The sequence below is a fragment of the Bombina bombina genome, chromosome 1 (genome assembly GCF_027579735.1).
Source record: "Bombina bombina isolate aBomBom1 chromosome 1, aBomBom1.pri, whole genome shotgun sequence".
Taxonomy (NCBI): domain Eukaryota; kingdom Metazoa; phylum Chordata; class Amphibia; order Anura; family Bombinatoridae; genus Bombina; species Bombina bombina.
The window spans coordinates 530,423,087-530,439,230 of NC_069499.1; positions in this window are offsets into that span (position 1 = coordinate 530,423,087).

Sequence of the window (16,144 nt, forward strand, 5' to 3'; positions counted from 1 at the left end):
ATGGAACAACAATCTCTTGATTGATATTCCTGTTAGAAACCACCTTAGGTAAAAACCCAGGTTTGGTACGCAGAACTACCTTGTCTGAATGAAAAATCAGATAAGGAGAATCACAATGTAAGGCAGATAACTCAGAGACTCTTCGAGCCAAGGAACTAGCCATCAAAAACAGAACTTTCCAAGATAAAAGTTTAATATCAATGGAATGAAGGGGTTCAAACGGAACTCCCTGAAGAACTTTAAGAACCAAGTTTAAGCTCCACGGGGGAGCAACAGTTTTAAACACAGGCTTAATCCTAACCAAAGCCTGACAAAATGCCTGGACGTCTGGAACTTCTGCCAGACGCTTGTGCAAGAGAATAGACAGAGCAGAGATCTGTCCTTTTAAAGAACTAGCTGATAAGCCTTTGTCCAAACCCTCTTGGAGAAAGGACAATATCCTTGGAATCCTAACCTTACTCCATGAGTAACTCTTGGATTCACACCAATAAAGATATTTACGCCATATCTTATGGTAGATTTTCCTGGTGAGAGGCTTCCGAGCCTATATTAAAGGTATCAATGACTGACTCGGAGAAGCCACGCCTTGATAGAATCAAGCGTTCAATCTCCATGCAGTCAGTCTCAGAGAAATTAGATTTGGATGATTGAAAGGACCTTGTATTAGAAGGTCCTGCCTCAGAGGCAGAGTCCATGGTGGAAGAGATGACATGTCCACTAGGTCTGCATACCAGGTCCTGCGTGGCCACACAGGCGCTATCAGAATCACCAATGCTCTCTCCTGTTTGATTTTGGCAATCAGTCGAGGGAGCAGAGGAAACGGTGGAAACACATAGGCCAGGTTGAAGAACCAAGGAGCTGCTAGAGCATCTATCAGCGTTGCTCCCGGGTCCCTGGACCTGGATCCGTAACAAGGAAGCTTGGCGTTCTGGCGAGTCGCCATGAGATCCAGTTCTGGTTTGCCCCAACGATGGACCAGTTGAGCAAACACCTCCGGATGGAGTTCCCACTCCCCCGGATGAAAAGTCTGACGACTTAGAAAATCCGCCTCCCAGTTCTCTACGCCTGGGATGTGGATCGCTGACAGGTGGCAAGAGTGAGACTCTGCCCAGCGAATTATCTTTGAGACTTCTAACATCGCTAGGGAACTCCTGGTTCCCCCTTGATGGTTGATGTAAGCCACAGTCGTGATGTTGTCCGACTGAAATCTGATGAACCTCAGTGTTACTAACTGAGGCCAAGCTAGAAGAGCATTGAATATTGCTCTTAACTCCAGAATATTTATTGGGAGGAGTTTCTCCTCCTGAGTCCATGATCCCTGAGCCTTCAGGGAGTTCCAGACTGCGCCCCAACCTAGAAGGCTGGCATCTGTTGTTACAATCATCCAATCTGGCCTGCGAAAGGTCATACCCTTGGACAGATGGACCCGAGAAAGCCACCAGAGAAGAGAATCTCTGGTCTCTTGATCCAGATTTAGTAGAGGGGACAAATCTGAGTAATCCCCATTCCACTGACTTAGCATGCATAATTGCAGCGGTCTGAGATGCAGGCGCGCAAATGGCACTATGTCCATTGCCGCTACCATTAAGCCGATTACTTCCATGCACTGAGCCACTGACGGGCGTGGAATGGAATGAAGGACACGGCAAGCATTTAGAAGTTTTGATAACCTGGACTCCGTCAGGTAAATTTTCATCTCTACAGAATCTATAAGAGTCCCTAGGAAGGAGACTCTTGTGAGTGGTGATAGAGAACTCTTTTCCACGTTCACTTTCCACCCATGCGACCTCAGAAATGCCAGAACTATCTCTGTATGAGACTTGGCAATTTGAAAGCTTGACGCCTGTATCAGGATGTCGTCTAGATACGGAGCCACCGCTATGCCTCGCGGTCTTAGAACCGCCAGAAGTGAGCCCAGAACCTTTGTAAAAATTCTCGGGGCAGTGGCCAACCCGAAGGGAAGAGCTACAAATTGGTAATGCCTGTCTAGAAAGGCAAACCTTAGGAACCGATGATGATCTTTGTGAATCGGTATGTGAAGGTAGGCATCCTTTAAGTCCACTGTGGTCATGTACTGACCCTCTTGGATCATGGGTAGGATGGTCCGAATAGTTTCCATTTTGAATGATGGAACTCTGAGGAATTTGTTTAAGATCTTTAGATCCAAGATTGGTCTGAAGGTTCCCTCTTTCTTGGGAACCACAAACAGATTTGAATAAAATCTCTGTCCCTGTTCCGTCCGCGGAACTGGATGGATCACTCCCATTACTAGGAGGTCTTGCACACAGCTTAGGAATGCCTCTTTCTTTATCTGGTTTGCTGATAACCTTGAAAGATGAAATCTCCCTTGTGGAGGAGAAGCTTTGAAGTCCAGGAGATATCCCTGAGATATGATCTCCAACGCCCAGGGATCCTGAACATCTCTTGCCCACGCCTGGGCGAAGAGAGAAAGTCTGCCCCCCACTAGATCCGTTTCCGGATAGGGGGCCGTTCCTTCATGCTGTCTTGGGGGCAGCATCAGGCTTTCTGGCCTGCTTGCCCTTGTTCCAGGACTGGTTAGGTTTCCAGGCCTGTCTGGAATGAGCAACAGTTCCCTCTTGTTTTGAAGCGGAGGAAGTTGATGCTGCTCCTGCCTTGAAATTTCAAAAGGCACGAAAATTAGACTGTTTGGCCTTTGATTTGGCCCTGTCCTGAGGAAGGGTATGACCCTTGTCTCCAGTAATGTCAGCAATAATTTCCTTCAAGCCAGGCCCGAATAAGGTCTGCCCCTTGAAAGGAATGTTGAGTAATTTAGACTTTGAAGTCACGTCAGCTGACCAGGATTTAAGCCATAGCGCCCTACACGCCTGGATGGCGAATCCGGAATTCTTAGCCGTTAGTTTAGTCAAATGAACAATGGCATCAGAAACAAATGAGTTAGCTAGCTTAAGCGTTCTAAGCTTGTCAATGATTTTATTCAATGGAGCTGTCTGGATGGTCTCTTCCAGGGCCTCAAACCAGAATGCCGCCGCAGCAGTGACAGGCGCAATGCATGCAAGGGGCTGTAAAATAAAACCTTGTTGAATAAACATTTTCTTAAGGTAACCCTCCAATTTTTTTATTTTTTTTTTTAAACATTTTTATTGAGGCAAATAATAAAATAGTACAGAGCATAGTAACCACAGATATAAGCCCTTAACCCGTAAGGGCAATTGTCAAAAGTATACAACACTGCCAATACAGTAAGCAGGACAACCCATATTTTGAATCATTAATGGAAATTTACATTTCAAAAACAATAGGTGTTATAGAACCAATAATCAAAGATAATATATAAAATTGCAATGCTTCCTGTGTGGTTAACGAACAAAAATACTGACCTCATGTTTTTTTAGATTAACAGCATATAGGGCCCTTTTTGGGTCCTCCAAACTATAACCATGTACATATATTATAGAAAAGATTATCAACCATAACTATAATGAAGGACTCTTATGTTGTTTATAGGGGGTAATCGATGGGATCTGTGTCCCTTAGCTTAAGAAATAAGTTCCAAAAGGGGAGGGCGGAGCCTAGTAATATATAAACAAACCAAGAACAAAAAGTAGTAGATAGTAAAGTTGGACCTGGACCAGTACTAAGAATACATATATGGCTGGGCGAATGTCATCCAAGATCTATACTTCATCTATAGTAGCATTGAAATCTCCCCCAAGCAGGAGAGTCTGACCTTAGATAGATTCCTTAGCTCAGTACTAGATAAAAGGCAGGCATGTAAACGCTTAGAGGATAAGCTCCCTTGGGAGGGGCAGGCGGGGTCTATTAACACAAAACAAAAGAGAAATTAGACTTGGACATGAACCAGTTCTGGGGGGATGAACGCTAAGAAATGCCCAATTATGATCATTATTATTAATTTCACTAACAACAGCAATATCTATTAATTTGTGACTATTTCTGTCATTTCACAATGCTATAAAACTGCACAGCTTTCTCCGAACTTAACATATAGGACCTGTCAACAGCAAAAAGGCTTATAAGGGATCCGCTGCCCCGGCCGCTGGCAGCATCATAGTTAACCACACAAAATCATCCTTGCTGTAATGTTATTATGTAGACAGGTTAAGTCTGGGGTTTCTATCTGGTAGTATAGAGAAACAATAACCTATGCAGATGCTCTATATCTGGAGTACATGACGTAGCATATCATGAAACTTTATATCATTACCAAGTCTACAATAGAATAAACATAAGCTAGCACACTGCCGCTAGGGAGAAAACTATAAGCATATCTAGGGAAGCACTGTGGTGTCTGATCACAAGTATTATATTGGGGCTATCGAAATAATAATAGTTTTGGCAGCATGGAAAATATCTATATAACCACTACCTTAGACAGATAGAGTAATATATCATATAAAACAATCCTATATAAGCAGAAGGAAACCTGTTGGAATGCGTTATATTAAGACTAACATTCAATCTATAGATCCTACAATAGGGGGCCAATTGTACTTTAGCACCAATGTAGTAATCGCCCTTAGTGCTGAAATAACATGTGTACATATTTAAAACGTATATGCTAAACTGTGGACAGGTATACCCAAAAAAAAAAAAAAAAAGATTTTCACTTATTACTTGAATGAAAACGTTAAACTACCGTTAAGAGTAAACTTTAACCTAGGGAGTGGGTTATACATATATATCTTGCGGATTGGGCTACAGTAGATAACAGAAGCAACATGACTCATCATAAATACAATAATTGTCCCATGTGTCGTACAGAGTCTAAGGATTTCGGCATTATTGTTATCTTAGAAAGTTCCAGGTAAAACGACTATGATGTGCAGCGGGAAAATAGATGAATATGTTACCATCTAACGGTAGGGGTCCCTAGGGCAGACCAGTAGTAATGGACATCCTCTAGCCCACCCCAGTACTGAAAAACATATGTCCCAGATAAATCCTGTAGGGTGATGTCAATTCTCGGGGGTGTAATCTAGCAGCGTCTTGTAGGAGTCTGTCTAAAGAAGTATATATGTGGAGTTGGATGTGTAACAAGGTGATTTGATCAATAGCTGTTACCTTCGTTGAAGTACACCAATTGTCTATTGGGATTGGGTCCTCTATGTAATAAGACCTATCTGCCAACACATCTTTAACTCTACTGGGTATTGTATTTCCCAGTTTATGTTTCTGCCAATCTGCAGCTGGTCTACAAGTGTCCAGTGCTATCATCGCATCATCGGGAGTAACTGCCGAAACAGCTTCAACTGTGATGGACATCACATATCCCATGTCCCATTTCTGCTGATATTCCGCTGATGTGTCAGGAACCAGAGTTTTCAACTCCTCGGCAACACATTCTCCTACCGCACCTTCAGGAGTTTCCATGATCTCCCAATTGCCACGATCTATTGCGGTCCCGTAGTTTCCTGCACATCCAGGGCCCCTCTGAGCAGTAATACATCTGCAGCGTACCTCCTCTGAAATGACTCTAATCAGTTGTAATTCAACTAGTTGGAGAGCCCGCTCTAGGGATTGTAGCACTGTATTGTTCCGTATAGCAGTAGCCGCCATGTTGCCTGCAGGATCAAATAGTGTCTTGTGTGTTAATGGGGCTAGAATGCAGTCAGCTTAGCCCGGTAGTAAACGGAAGTCCGATATTAACATGGGTACTTATCTCTCTATGTTATAGATCCGGTGTGGCTACGGATCGCTTCAAAAGTTAAGATGTGTTTGCCAAGTAGCTAGGCAAAATGGCGTCTGTTGATCCTTTTCATTATTGTACTCGTAGAGGTCTTCCGTGGCTCTATCAGCTCCAAGCCCAGTAGCAGAGAGTCTAGAGACCAAAAGCTCCCTTTTTATCCCAGATTCAAGCACTGTTCTGGTCTAAATATAAGTTTTATAATCAAGTTGTGCAGAGAGCTGCAGACCAGCACGTCTGCCTCTGCTGCTAGTTAGCTCCGCCCCCCAACCCTCCAATTTTTTATCCATTGGATCTGAAAAAGCACAACTGTCCTCAACCAGGATAGTGGTATGCTTTGCTAAAGTAGAAACTGCTCCCTCCACCTTAGGGACCGTCTGCCATAATTCCCGTGTAGTGGCGTCTATTGGAAACATTTTTCTAAATATAGGAGGTGGGGAAAAGGGCACACCAGGTCTATCCCACTCCTTGCTAATAATTTCTGTAAGCCTTTTAGGTATAGGAAAAACGTCAGTACACACCGGCACCGCATAGTATCTATCCAGCCTACACAATTTCTCTGGAATTGCAACTGTGTTACAGTCATTCAGAGCAGCTAATACCTCCCCAAGCAATACACGGAGGTTCTCAAGCTTAAATTTAAAATTAGAAATCTCTGAATCAGGTTTCCCCGAGTCAGAGATGTCACCCACAGACTGAAGCTCTCCGTCCTCATGTTCTGCATATTGTGACGCAGTATCAGACATGGCTCTAACAGCATTTGCGCGCTCTGTATCTCTCCTAACCCCAGAGCTATCACGCTTGCCTCTTAATTCAGGCAATCTAGATAATACCTCTGACAGGGTATTATTCATGATTGCAGCCATGTCCTGCAAGGTAATCGCTATGGGCGTCCCTGATGTAATTGGCGCCATATTAGCGTGCGTCCCCTGAGCGGGAGGCGAAGGGTCTGACACGTGGGGAGAGTTAGTCGGCATAACTTCCCCCTCGACAGAACCCTCTGGTGATAATTCTTTTATAGATAAAGACTGATCTTTACTGTTTAAGGTGAAATCAATACATTTAGTACACATTCTCCTATGGGGCTCCACCATGGCTTTGAAACATAATGAACAAGTAGGTTCCTCTGTGTCAGAAATGTTTAAACAGACTAGCAATGAGACTAGCAAGCTTGGAAAACACTTTAAAACAAGTTTACAAGCAATATAAAAAACGTTACTGCGCCTTTAAGAAACACAAATTTTCCCAAATTTTGAAATAACAGTGAAAAAATGCAGTTACACTAACGAAATTTTTACAGTGTATGTAATAAGTTAGCAGAGCATTGCACCCACTTGCAAATGGATGATTAACCCCTTAATACCAAAAACGGAATAACAAATGACAAAAACGTTTTTTTAAAACAGTCACAACTCCCACAGCTCTACTGTGGCTTTTTACCTCCCTCAATACGACTTTTGAAGCCTTTTGAGCCCTTCAGAGAAGTCCTGGATCATGCAGGAAGAAGCTGGATGTCTGTGTCTGTAATTTTTGCTGTGCAAAAATACGCTAAAATAGGCCCCTCCCACTCATATTACAACAGTGGGAAGCCTCAGGGAACTGTTTCTAGGCAAAATTCAAGCCAGCCATGTGGAAAAAACTAGGCCCCAATAAGTTTTATCACCAAACATATGTAAAAAACGATTAAACATGCCAGCAAACGTTTTAAAATACACTTTTATAAGAGTATGTATCTCTATTAATAATCCTGATACCAGTCGCTATCACTGCATTTAAGGCTTTACTTACATTACTTCGGTATCAGCAGCATTTTCTAGCAAATTCTATCCCTAGAAAAATATTTTAACTGCACATACCTTATTACAGGAAAACCTGCACGCTATTCCCCCTCTGAAGTTACCTCACTCCTCAGAATATGTGAGAACAGCAAAGGATCTTAGTTACTTCTGCTAAGATCATAGAAAACGCAGGCAGATTCTTCTTCTAAATACTGCCTGAGATAAACAGTACACTCCGGTACCATTTAAAAATAACAAACTTTTGATTGAAGAAATAAACTAAGTATAAAACACAACAGTCCTCTTACGACCTCCATCTTAGTTGAGAGTTGCAAGAGAATGACTGGGTATGGCAGTGAGGGGAGGAGCTATATAGCAGCTCTGCTGTGGGTGATCCTCTTGCAACTTCCTGTTGGGAAGGAGAATATCCCACAAGTAATGGATGATCTGTGGACTGGATACACTTAACAAGAGAAATAAAGCACAAACTTACTTCACCACTTCCATAGGAGGCAAAGATTGTAAAACTGAATTGTGGGTGAGGTGGGAGGTGTATTTATAGGCATTTTGAGGTTTGGGAAACTTTGCCCCTCCTCCTAGGATTGTATATCCCATACGTCACTAGCTCATGGGCTGTTGCCAATTACATGAAAGAAAACTTCAGGAGCATCCTCAGAAGTTTTAAAAAAATAAATCAAACGTTGGCTATTCTTGTTATCAAGAGGACATGATTCCTCAATACCCAAAAATAGTGGAGATAATAGAAATCAAACAAATTATTATCCTAACAAGATAGAGATAATAAAATATATTTGAAATAATAATAAATATAGTAAACATGATTAAATACATCTTAAGTAAATAAACAGAGTTATATACTTAAGAATCTGAAACTGATTATGCTAACTGTTCAACAAAGGTTGAGAAAACAGTAATGTCAGACACAGATAAAGCTGATCTAAAAATATAAACAGTACGTGAATATGCTCTACTAAGGTCATATTCAAATTCTAAAGAATCCTGAAAACAAGTACCAATTTCCTTAGAAATAGTAGTACAGTCCCAAGAGGGAATCAGAATAACCATTCTCTAGAATATAATACAGATAGTATATTGAATAGGAAAAAACCTCAAAAGCAAAAATGTTAAAATCCAGATTTGAAAAGGATTATTAACATAGTTAATAACAACAACATGTGATGTTTGCAGATGAAATCAAGTACATGAACTGAATATATAAAAAACAGTAAATGTTATTGTACATGTAGAAACATTGCTAGCATAAAACAAGATAAATAAATGCCACATAATTGAGCTAAAGAAATAAGAGCTTAAAAAAATGAAAATAACACATTTAGCTTTGTAGAATTGTGTTCCAGGGCATCATAGTTTCTACAGTAACAGAGTCAGGATCAGAATGAGACATCTCGCAAAATGTAACAGAAAAAGAAAAATAACATTAGGCAAAACATTCAATTTCCACAATGTAACAGTTTCAGTAGAGAAAAACTAAAGCAGGCATAATAGCTTTAAAAGTTCATGAAAACAGCGAGCAATAGAGGGAGAGGGCAAAAGTAACTAACACCAGGAAATGACAACTTGCGTCATAACAAACGCGATTTCGCGCCAAAACAACTAGCATCAACAAAGATGCAGGAAATTACAAAATTTGCGCCCATCTAAGGTGCAACTTCGCGTCAAAAATGATGCAATAAAAAACAGCATTTTGCGCCCTCGCGAGCCTAGATTTGAAAAAGACTGAACCCGAGGTAAGAAAAAAAGTTTAAATAAACTTCCTAAACATGATTCCTATACTGAAACTGTTTAGACTGCAAAGGGAAATACACATAGACCTGACTCATGGCAAATATAAGTAAAATACATATATTTTAAACTTTATATTAATACATAAAGCGCCCAACCATAGCTGAGAGTGTCTTAAATAATGATACATACTTAACGAAAAAAACACCCATCCACATATAGTGAAACCAGTACTGAAAACTATCAGCAGAGGTAATGGTACAGAAGAGTATATCGTCAATCTGAAAATGGAGGTAGGAGATGAATCCCTACAACCAATAACACAGAACCCTTGAAAAGATTTCCCGCAAGGGAAACCATAAAATCAATAGGCGATACTCTGTTCACATCCCTCTGACAAACACTGTACTCAGAGGAATTGGGCTTCAGAATGCTTAGAAGTGCTTATAGAAGAAATGATAAAAATCAAGCACAAACTTACTTCACCACCTCCATAGGAGGCAAAGTTTGTAAAACTGACATGTGGGTGTGGTGAGGGGTGTATTTATAGGCATTTTGTGGTTTGGGAAACTTTGTCCCTCCTGTTAGGATTGTACATCCCATACGTCACTAGCTAATGGACTTTTGCCAATTAGATGAAAGAAAACATATTCATAAAAGCAGACTCCTGCTCCATGTCCGACATAAACCTAAAAACAGTTTGATTAAAACAAAAATAAAAAACATAATTTATGTAAGAACTTACCTGATAAATTCATTTCTTTCATATTGGCAAGAGTCCATGAGCTAGTGACGTATGGGATATACAATCCTACCAGGAGGGGCAGTTTCCCAAACCTCAAAATGCCTATAAATACACTCCTCACCACACCCACAATTCAGTTTAACGAATAGCAAAGTAGTTGGGTGATAAAGAAAGAAGTAAAAAAGCATCAACAAAGGAATTTGGAAATAATTGTGCTTTATACAAAAAATCATAACCACCATAAAAAGGATGGGTCTCATGGACTCTTGCCAATATGAAAGAAATTAATTTATCAGGTAAGTTCTTACATACATTATGTTTTCTTTCATGTAATTGGCAAGAGTACATGAGCTAGTGACATATGGGATAGTAATACCCAAGATGTGGAACTCCACAGAAGAGTCACTAGAGAGGGAGGGATAAAATAATAACAGCCATTTTCCGCTGAAAAAAACAGAATTTATGTTTACCTGATAAATTTCTTTCTCCTACGGTGTGTCCGGTCCACGGCTTCATCCTTACATGTGGGATATTCTCATTCCCTACAGGAAGTGGCAAAGAGAGCACAACAGCAGAGCTGTCCATATAGCTCCCCCTCTAGCTCCGCCCCCCAGTCATTCGACCGACGGTCAGGAGAAAAAGGAGAACCATAGGGTGCAGTGGTGACTGTAGTGTACAAAAACAAAATTTTTAAACCTGACTAAAAGCCAGGGCGGGCCGTGGACCGGACACACCGTAGGAGAAAGAAATGTATCAGGTAAACATAAATTCTGTTTTCTCCTACATTGGTGTGTCCGGTCCACGGCTTCATCCTTACTTGTGGGAACCAATACCAAAGCTTTAGGACACGGATGAAGGGAGGGTGCAAGTCAGGTAACCTAAACGGAAGGCACCACTGCTTGTAAAACCTTTCTCCCAAAAATAGCCTCCGAAGAAGCATAAGTATCGAATTTGTAAAATTTGGCAAAATTATGCAGAGAAGACCCCGTCGCTGCCTTACAGATCTGTTCAACAGAAGCCTCATTCTTGAGGGCCCATGTGGAAGCCACAGCTCTAGTAGAATGAGCAGTAATTCATTCAGGAGGCTGCCGTCCGGCAGTCTCATAAGCCAATCGGATTATGCTTTTTAACCAGAAGGAAAGAGAGGTAGCAGTAGCTTTCTGACCTCTCCTCTTACCAGAATAGACGACAAACAATGAAGATGTCTGTCTGAAATCCTTTGTTGCTTCTAGATAGAATTTTAAAGCACGAACCACATCTAGATTGTGTAACAAACGTTCCTTTTTAGAAACTGGATTAGGACACAAAGAAGGAACAACTATTTCCTGGTTAATATTCCTATTGGAAACCACCTTTGGAAGAAAACCAGGTTTGGTACGTAAAACGACCTTATCTGTATGGAACACCAGATAGGGTGAATTACACTGCAAAGCAGACAATTCAGAAACTCTTCTAGCAGAAGAAATAGCAACCAAAAACAAAACTTTCCAAGATAGTAACTTAATATCTATGGAATGTAAAGGTTCAAACGGAACCCCTTGAAGAACTGAAAGAACTAAATTTAGACTCCATGGAGGAGTCACAGGTCTGTAGACAGGCTTGATTCTGACCAACGCCTGTACGAACGCCTGAACATCTGGCACGGCTGCCAGACGTTTGTGTAACAAGACAGACAGAGCAGATATCTGTCCCTTTAAAGAACTAGCTGACAGACCTTTCTCCAAACCTTCTTGGAGAAAGGAAAGAATCCTTGGAATTCTAATTTTACTCCATGAGTAACCCTTGGATTCGCACCAATAGAGATATTTCTGCCATATCTTATGGCAAATTCTCCTGGTTACAGGCTTTCTAGCCTGAACCAGAGTATCTATAACTGATTCCGAAAACCCACGCTTAGATAGAATCAAGCGTTCAATCTCCAAGCAGTCAGCTGCAGAGAAACTAGGTTTGGATGTTCGAATGGACCTTGCACTAGAAGGTCCTGTCTCAATGGCAGCTTCCATGGTGGAGCCGATGACATATTCACCAGGTCTGCATACCAAGTCCTGCGTGGCCACGCAGGAGCTATTAGAATCACTGAAGCCTTCTCCTGTTTGATTCTGGCTACTAGCATGGGGAGTAGAGGAAACGGTGGAAAGACATACGCTAGATTGAATGACCAAGGCGCCACTAATGCATCTACCAATGTCGCCTTGGGATCCCTGGACCTGGACCCGTAGCGTGGAACCTTGGAGTTCTGACGAGACGCCATCAGATCCAGATCTGGAATGCCCCATAATTGAGTTAACTGGGCAAAGACCTCCGGGTGAAGTTCCCACTCCCCCGGATGGAAAGTCTGACAACTCAAATAATCCGCCTCCCAGTTGTCTACTCCTGGGATGTGAATTGCAGATAGATGGCAGGAGTGATCCTCCGCCCATTTGATGATCTTGGATACTTCTCTCATCGCCAGGGAACTCTTCGTTCCTCCCTGATGATTGATGTACGCTACAGTCGTCATGCTGTCTGACTGAAATCTTATGAATTTGACCTTCGCTAGTTGAGGCCAAGCCAGGAGCGTATTGAATATCGCTCTTAGTTCCAAAATGTTTATCGGGAGAAGAGATTCTTCCCGAGACCATAGACCCTGAGCTTTCAGGGAGTCCCACACCGCGCCCCAGCCTAGGAGACTGGCGTCGGTCGTGACAATGATCCACTCTGGTCTGCGGAAACTCATTCCCTGCGACAGGTGATCCTGAGCCAACCACCAGAGAAGCGAGTCTCTGGTTTCCTGGTCCATCTGTATCTGGGGAGACAAGTCTGCATAATCCCCATTCCATTGCTTGAGCATGCACAATTGCAGTGGTCTTAGATGAATTCTGGCAAATGGGACAATGTCCATTGCCGCCACCATTAGACCGATAATCTCCATGCACTGAGCCACAGACAGCTGAGCAATGGCATGAAGGACTCGACAAGCTTTTGAGAGTTTTGACTTCCTGACCTCCGTCAGAAAGATTTTCATTTCTACCGAATCTATTATTGTTCCCAGGAAGGGAACCCTTGTGACTGGGGACAGAGAACTCTTTTCTACGTTCACCTTCCACCCGTGAGACCTTAAAAAGGCTAGAACAATATCCGTATGAGCCTTGGCTCTGGGAAGAGACAACGCCTGTATTAAGATGTTATCTAGGTAAGGTGCTACTGCAATGCCCCGCGGTCTTAGTACCGCTAGAAGGGACCCTAGCACCTTTGTGAAAATTCTTGGAGCGGTGGCCAACCCAAAAGGAAGGGCCACAAACTGGTAATGCTTGTCCAGAAAGGCGAATCTTAGGAACTGATGGTGATTTTTGTGGATTGTAATATGCAGGTATGCATCCTTTAGGTCCACAGTAGTCATGTATTGACCCTCCTGGATCATAGGCAGAATTGTTCGAATTGTTTCCATCTTGAATGATGGAACTCTGAGAAATTTGTTTAGGATTCTTAAGTCCAGAATTGGCCTGAACGTTCCCTCCTTTTTGGGAACTACAAACAGGTTTGAGTAAAAACCCAGTCCTTGTTCTGCTTTTGGAACTGGGTGAATCACTCCCATTTTGAAAAGGTCTTCTACGCAATGTCTTCTACGCAATGTCTCTTTGTCAGGTCTGAAGACAAGCAAGAAATGTGAAACCTTCCCTTTGGGGGAAGGTCCTTGAATTCTAGGAGATACCCCTGAGAGACAATCTCTAAAGGCCAGGGGTCTGGAACATCTCTTGCCCAAGCCTGAGCAAAGAGAGAGTCTGCCCCCCACCAGATCCGGTCCCGGATCGGGGGCTATCCTTTCATGCTGATTTGGTTGGAGCAGCAGGCTTCTTGGCCTGTTTCCCCTTGTTCCAGCCTTGCAATGGTTTCCATGCTGGCTTGGGCTGGGAAGTGTTACCCTCTTGTCTAGAGGCTTGAGAGTTAGAAGCTGGTCCGTTCCTGAAGTTGCGAAAGGAACGAAAATTAGACTTATTCTTTGCTTTGAAAGGCCTATCCTGTGGAAGGGCATGGCCCTTTCCCCCAGTGATGTCTGAAATAATCTATTTCAACTCTGGCCCGAATAGGGTCTTACCCTTGAAAGGAATATTAAGCAATTTTGTTTTTGACGACACATCCGCCGACCAAGATTTTAGCCAAAGCGCTCTGCGCGCCACTATTGCTAAACCTGAATTTTTCGCCGCTAATTTAGCTAATTGAAAAGCGGCATCTAAAATAAAAGAATTAGCCAACTTCAGTGCGTGAATTCTGTCCATGACTTCATCATATGGAGTCTCCTTCTGTAGCGAATTTTCTAGTTCATCGAACCAAAAAGACGCCTCTGTGGTGACAGGAATAATGCACGAAATTGGTTGAAGAAGAAAACCTTGCTGAACAAAAATTTTCTTAAGCAATCCTTCTAATTTTTTATCCATCGGATCTTTAAAAGCGCAACTGTCCTCTATTGGAATAGTTGTGCGCTTAGCTAATGTTGAAACTGCCCCCTCTACCTTAGGAACCGTCTGCCATGCGTCCCTTCTGGGGTCAACTATGGGGAACATTTTCTTAAATATAGGAGGGGGAACAAAAGGAACACCTGGCTTCTCCCACTCCTTAGTCACTATATCCGCCACCCTCTTGGGTATCGGAAAAGCATCAGCGTGCACAGGGACCTCTAAGAATTTGTCCATTTTGCACAATTTCTCTGGAATCACCAAAGGATCACAATCATCAAGAGTAGCTAGCACCTCCTTAAGCAGAGCGCGGAGGTGTTCCAGCTTAAATTTGAATGCAACTATATCAGGCTCTGCCTGCTGAGAAATCTTTCCTGTGTCAGAAATTTCTCCTTCAGACAGGCCCTCCCTCACCGCCAAATCAGATTGATGTGAGGGCATAAAAGATAAATTATCCTCAGCATCTGCCTGCTCATCCTCTGTATTTAAAACTGAGCAATCGCGCTTTCTAGGATATGCTGGCAGTTTGGATAAAAAAGCTGCTAGTGAATTATCCATTACTGCTGCTAATTGCTGCATAGTAACCGCCATTGGCGCGCTAGATGTACTAGGTATCGCTTGCGTGGGCAATGCTGGAGTTGACACAGAAGGAGAGGATGATGAACTATCCCCACTACCTTCATTTAAAGAATCATCTTGGGCAACATTTTTTAATGTGACAGTACTGTCCTTAATTTGTTTGGACCCTATGGCACACTTTGCACAAACATTTAATGGTGGAACCACCTTGGCCTCCATACACACAGAACATAGGCTATCTGAAGGCATAGACATGTTAGACAAACCTAGGCAGCTTTTTAATGCAAGAAAAGTAATTTTATACAAAACCGTTACTGTCTCTTTAAATAATAAAGGAGCACACTTTATTACTGAAACGTCAGAAAAACATCAAAGAAATATCCGATCTTTCTGAAATTTTCACTGTAGTGTCTTAAAGCTATGAAAGTATGGCACAATAATTTTCAGACCAATTGACCCTTAAATGCCCAAACCGGAGCTAATAACAGCAATTAACCGGTTAATACACTACAGTCCCCTGCCACAGTCTCCACCGCAGCTTTTACCCTCCTTATGGGTTAACCAAAAACGAAATAAACCTCTTATAAGTCCTTTTCTAAGCCTCTTGACCTTCCACGTGAAGCTGCATGAACCTCCTGATGAAAAGCAACTGTGCAACTGAGGCGCGAAAATGAGGCCTCCTCCCTCTGTATTCCAGAGTGAAGGGGCCTTTCTGACAAAAATAGGTGTCTAAACGGCTGCCAGGCGCAAATAACATACCCAAAAGTGTTTTAAAGTTATAAAAAAACACTTCAAAGTCACATAAACATGATAAAAAAATTAACGACTTAGCCCACAATAGTGTCAACCAGCAGAGAGCCCAAATTATAAGCCTTAATTCTGTTACTGAGTCTAAGAAAATGGCTTACCTATCCCAGAAGGGATAACTGACAGTCTTCTAGCATTACTTGGTCTTGTTAGAAAAGTGACTGATCATACCTGAAGCAGATAAGCCTGCAAACTGTTCCCCCTTGAAAGTTCTCTGGTTTAACAGTCCTGCGTGGGAACAGCAATCGATTTTAGTCACGGGTGCTAAAATCATACTCCTCTTTAACAGAAATCTTCTTCATTTTCTGTTGCAGAGTAAATAGTACAAACCGGCACTATTTTAAAATAAACT